Below are 6,000 nucleotides of genomic sequence, written 5' to 3'. Positions count from 1 at the left end.
GGATTATTGTTCGACCAAATTAGGGGAGCAAACAGCATGATCAGTTGAACTAGTGAAAAAATGTGATGTAGTGAGTGAGTGAGTTATTATTTAACGTCACATCGGTGATGTAACTCATTAGAATAGCCCAATGATGACTACTGCTACAGAGTAACAACGTGTCTGCATTGTGTTTTACAACCAGTTGTTGTAACATTCAAACCAGTGGTTAATATTCTTAACAACATGCCACTTTGATGTACAACAGGATTGTCTCTAAGGTGACATAATCCCCCGCGGAAAATTATCAAATCAAACTTAAAAAGTAATGAAAGTTTAAGATGAAGTTAAATGTCAACAAAAACATGACCAGTCAACCTCTCTTGATATCATGCTCTTTAGTTGTTAAAACACACAAATATTTTCAAGACTGACTTTGACCTTGACATGAATGTCATAGTGTATGAAATATGCAAAAGTGGTACTAAAGAAATTGCTTATTGAAAAATATTCAAGGGAAGTCTTGAAAGTTTATGAAGAAAATCGAGTGAATTCAGGTTTACATGCTGAAATCTTCAAAGTGTCGCAGTGACCATGAAAATAATGTGAAGGTCACCAAAACTGACTGGGACCTGCGCCTTCATTAGATGAAGCTTGGAGTCAAATATGAAAAAAATCCAGTGAATGTTTTTTGCGATAACTTGCTGACTATCTTAACATGCAATTTAACATGGTGAAATCTTCAAAGTGTCTGTGTGACCTTGAAAATTACGTGAAGGTCACCAAAATCAACTTGGCCTTGCACTTTCCCTAGATGAAGCTTGGTGTCAAATATGAAGAAAGTCCAGTGAATGATTCTTGAGGTATCTCGCTGACCATCTTAAAATGCAGGTTAACATACTGAAATCTTCAAAGTGTTGCTGTGACCTTGAAAATTAAATGAAGGTCACCAAAATCGACTGGGCCCTGCGCCTTCCCTGGATGAAGCTTGGTGTTGAATATGAAGAAAATCTAGTGAACGGTTCTTGAGACATCTCGCTGACAAGGGTAAAACGTTAACGTCCCCTTGTGACCTTGAAATGAAGGTCAAGGTTACCAAACCTGACTGGGACCTTACTTATACTGTGATGACCTAGGTACCAAATATGAAAAGACCCTAGTCAACGGTTCTTAAGATATTCCAATTCGTATGTACGTACGTACGGACGGGGCCTAATACTACACCCCCGCTTCGCGCTAAACGTGCGGCGGGGGATAATAACACACTGAACTTGACCATGAATTGATCCACCCAGGGTGAAGATGGCATTAATGTTAGCCGACATGGTCTCTGCTGATCTAACTGGGCCATGGTACTAGATGTTTTCAAGGCTGTTGTGATGAAGCAGGTTTGCTTGTGATCTGATGACTAAACCAAGGATGCTGACCAAGTTATGTGATGCAGCAGATTTTCTGAAGTGGTCGGTTGTGGTCATCTGATAAATTGAAATACTGACTAAGCTTGGTGACTGGGAACGTTTTTTCCTGGCGACATTCTTTACAAGGTGTCTGGGCAAGATGGAACGGCTTCTTGGTGGATTTCTTTAAGGGTTTCTTGCAATTTGGAAGGATTTCCTGGTGGATTTCTTTACAGGGTTTCTGGGCAAGTTGGAATAGTCTTCCTGGTGGTATTCCTTGGATGGTTACAAGGTGACTGTGACAAGCGGAAATATTTTCCTGGTGACATTCTTTATAAGGTGACTGGGCAAGTTGGAAGGGTTTCCTGGTGAATTTCTTTATAAGGTGACTGGGCAAGTTGGAAGGGTTTACTGGTGGATTTCTTTATAAGGTGACTGGGGAAGTTGGAAGGATTTCCTGGTGGATTTCTTTACAGGGTTTCTGGGCAAGTTGGATGAGTCTTCCTGGTGGTATTGCTTACAAGGTGACAAGCGGAAAGATTTTCCTGGTGGCATTCTTTATAAGGTGACTGGGCAAGTTGGAAGGGTTTCCTGGTGAATTTCTTTATCAGGTGACAGGGCACGTTGGAAGGGTTTTCCTGTAGGTATTCTTTATAATGACTGGGCAAGTTGGAAGGGTTTACCGGTGGATTTCTTTATCAGGTGACTGGGGAAGTTGGAAGGGTTTCTTTTTCTTTATCAGGTGACTGACTGGAAGGGTTTACCGGTGGATTTCTTTATCAGGTGACTGGGGAAGTTGGAAGGGTTTCCTGGTGAATTTCTTTATAAGGTGACAGGGCAAGTTGGGAGGGCTTTACTTGTGGATTTCTTTATAAGGTGACTGGCCATGTTTCAAAGATTTACTTGGTGACATTCTCTACCCAGTGACTGGGCAGTTGAAAGTTTTTTTCTTGTTGCATTCTTTACAAGGTCTGGGGGATAGCAATTACAGTGCCATGGTGGAGTTCTGCCCTCTACTAAATAGAAAACTCTCAGAAAAGACATCTCAAATTTTCCCTCAAACTTAACTCAACAAATATGTCTTACAAATGTTTTCTCTAAACTGACAATCGTTTTTTCACCAAGGACAATACATTGCAAGACAATACACAGAACAGTTCAAGAATGTCATTTATTTACAATGTCTGTACACTGTACAATAATTACAGAGCATATACACAGGAAATATATATCATACAATGCATGTACAAACTGCACAATAAATATACTATATTCCAGATATGCTCTATTATTTATGCTGTCAATTATTCTAGTTTATTACTCATTCTAATAAATAGCATCATCAATCAGCTGCATCTCCACAGTTGTTTATAAGATACTAAACATCTTGTCAAATTTATTTAAGAACATTTAAGAAAGAAAAAAGTAAACTTATTCCGCACAGACTTGTAGCTACAAACATGGCATTGGCTGTCATCACACCAATCACAGAGATGCCAACCCCTAATAATATTAGTTTCAAGGATCCAAATTAGTAGTTTGGTCATAACACTAGTAGACAGCTAAATACTTAAAATCATGATGGATTCTGAGAAAGATAATATGGCACTAATCAAGAGTGAAGCTTTCATTTCACATACCTCCAACAGCAGATTTCCAAATTATCATCTTTACATTTCTTGTTCTTGTCTCTTTTTGGCGAAAATGTATTTAATCGACGAAAATATATGTTATGGTCTATACATCCGATTTTTAATGAAGTTTCTTCAATTCGTAGAATTTCTAGTGCAGTCGTATTGGCGTAGTTTGAGGCTAAAATGTGTAGGGACTACAATAAAATCATAGAGGTTGGCATCCCTGCAATCATTATTTGTATCCAAATTTATATCAACAACTATTTTGCATAATCAGCTCACAAAATTACCTCATTGAATATTCATCAAATACATTAATAAGTTTTTGCAGGTTTACATGACAATGCTTATTTGGAGAACTCATTGCTAGGTCATTTTATAAATGACATTTTGACACAGATGAGACAAACATTTATCAACCTTCCTCAAATTATTAACCCATGAGTGAATGCTCTTTCACAGATACATATTACAGGCAATCATGTCTTCATAAAGTGTATATTTCAAAACAAGTACACATTGTAACTGTTAACACACCCAGTCGATCTATAAACCAAAGGAAATCAGTTCTGGTTGGATAAATATTAATAATGATAGAAAATATGGGTGCACCACTTCATCGCAGAGTGTCTTTATTTGTTTTCATATTTTCACACCTTAGTGCAAAACAAAGCTTGTGAGGAAACCTTCGAAAAGAATGATATAACATTTGTACTTTCATATGTCCCCTTATTAGTTTCCCTCAGTATATAATAATAATTACGTCAATGTGTGTAAACAAATGAGAAACTGGACATGAAAGTTACTGGTTACTTCCAGGAGTACTGATAACTATTGAGCATGTGAAGCACCTGACAGGATATAATACACAGGAATGGTGCATAAAATGTATTCGCTTCAACCCATTTGCAGTGTGTGAAATAAGGCCTGTCCAACCGCCCGAGACGGTCTAGATTTCTGACAGATGGTCTAAATTTACAGCTAGCCAGGCCGATGGAATGGTAATTTTTTTTTAGATGTTCCATACATCTGTGTAAATTCACCATATTTGGTCTGTTTAAATCCATTTTGGGCAGATAACATTTTGAAGTTACCGGCCCTGATGTCTGGCTGGACTTTTGGCTTATTTCATACACTGCTATTTGCTACCTATTTTACTTTGTTAAAGCATGGTATATCTGTATACTTCATTACCATACAATGATGAAATTTTTTAATAATAACATTAACGTATACTGTACTTGTATAGTGGCAAATTCCATGTCTGTCAGTATTTGTGTCGATTAAGTTTCATTGACATAAGAACTATGTGTGTTCACAAAGCATCACTTGTAATATACCAGCAATATCACAGAAAATTGAGTTTACTCATTGTACCCATGTTGGGAATTAAACACAATAATTCAGCACACCTGATAAACACCTTAACTTCAAGGCTACCCTACCGCCCCCTGATCTCTGAAAACAGATCCAATTGTTGTACAAGGTTCAGATTCGCCATTTCGTAAGTGTTCCCAAGTGCTTATTACTATGAATGTGGTAATACAGTGGAATCTGTGTATGACGAACTTGCCTGGGACTGACTCATTTGTCTGGATTATAAAGCAGTCCGGACTAGTCAACTTTTGTCTGTTACCGTCAATAAGTTTCACTTTGTCACCAAGTGACAAATCAGACCACCTACATTTCGCTGGTCGGTCTGCCATAACTATGAAGTGAATGTAAAACTTAGGACTATAGGACTTCAAACTGACACTGAGTTAATCTTATCAAATTAAATAATGTTTGTTTATAGAATGAATTAACCATTGAGAACAGAAGTAACGGAGATGTTTATTCAACGGACTGTTATTTTAGTCAGCTATGTCCAGATTGCAAAGCATTGTTCTCATAGCAATTTTATTGTTGGGACTGTTATTTTAGTCTGTAATCCAGATTCTGTAGTCTGAGTCCGGATTATAAAACAATCTTTAATGATAAATTAAGGACAATTTGCCTGGACTCAGAGAGTAGTCTGGATTATGGAGACAACTGGATAACACAGAGTCCGAATTTGACAGATTCCACTGTGTATTGTTCTCAGAATGAGGCTAAAGACATACAAGTTTCACAGAAAAAGATCCATTAGCACCAGATCTTATTGCTGCTCATCAAACAGAGGAAGGTTTAACCCTGGTCCTAGTTTTAGTTAACCAGATAGGTCACAACGTATTCACAATTTACACAGGACAGTACACAGTACATTTATCTGTGTGTCAACTCATAAAGAAATACTTACAAAGTCTGAAATAGCCCGATGGACATTGTGGACTAGCACTGCTGAAATGACACAGAATAGAATCAAACTGACCACTAATCTAAGTTGATAGTGACAACCTACTGTTAGTTGGGCCACTGCAGTGGCTGAGTTTTATGCTACGTTGCAATATATCAGCAATTTCGCAGCAAGGTACAGCAGAAACACACTGTGTATCACTGATGTATCACTTATGTATCACTTATGTATCATCATCAGCCCTCACAGATGATTTATGGCACATATAGACCGCCGCCGTGGTGTAGTGGTTAGAGCGTCCGCCCGGAGAGCGGAAGGTCTCGGGTTCGATCCCCGACCGCGTCATACCAAGAGACGTTAAAATATGGTACTTGTTGGTCCCTGCCTGGCGCTCAGCATTATGGGTACAAGGACTGGTCGGCTCGGAGTCAGTATAATGTGTCTGAGTGGGGTATTCATGTCCACTGCTTGGTATCTCAGTGGGCTAGCACTAAAAAACCAGCTTAAGTCTGGGCTAGTACAAGCAGCCGCACATACACATACACACGCATGCACATCGTCATATGAGCGAAATATTCTCAAGCAGGACGTTAAACCCAATTTCACCTCACCTCATGGCACCATATGCTCAACCTGACCTTGGTGACAAGGAAAAGAGGGGTAACACTCAACAACTCCTGATGTAAGGAGAAATACTTCAGCAATATTGCAGCTG

General features: G+C 38.6%; 1 long non-coding RNA gene across 1 annotated transcript; it reads right to left on the bottom strand.

Annotated features, from left to right (window-relative positions):
* Positions 1-2,527: 2,527 nt before the first annotated feature.
* LOC124277048 lies at positions 2,528-4,034 on the bottom strand. The gene is made up of 2 exons (XR_006898729.1): positions 3,301-4,034; positions 2,528-3,270 (listed from the first exon to the last, which is right to left on the bottom strand). It is a non-coding gene; the product is annotated as an uncharacterized LOC124277048 (long non-coding RNA).
* Between the last annotated feature and the right edge of the window lie 1,966 nt (positions 4,035-6,000).

The sequence above is a fragment of the Haliotis rubra genome, unplaced genomic scaffold, assembly GCF_003918875.1.
Source record: "Haliotis rubra isolate DU_JTF1 unplaced genomic scaffold, ASM391887v1 Scf217, whole genome shotgun sequence".
NCBI lineage: Eukaryota > Metazoa > Mollusca > Gastropoda > Lepetellida > Haliotidae > Haliotis > Haliotis rubra.
Note: the sequence above shows the minus strand (reverse complement) of the source record. Positions and strands in the feature narration are given on the sequence as shown.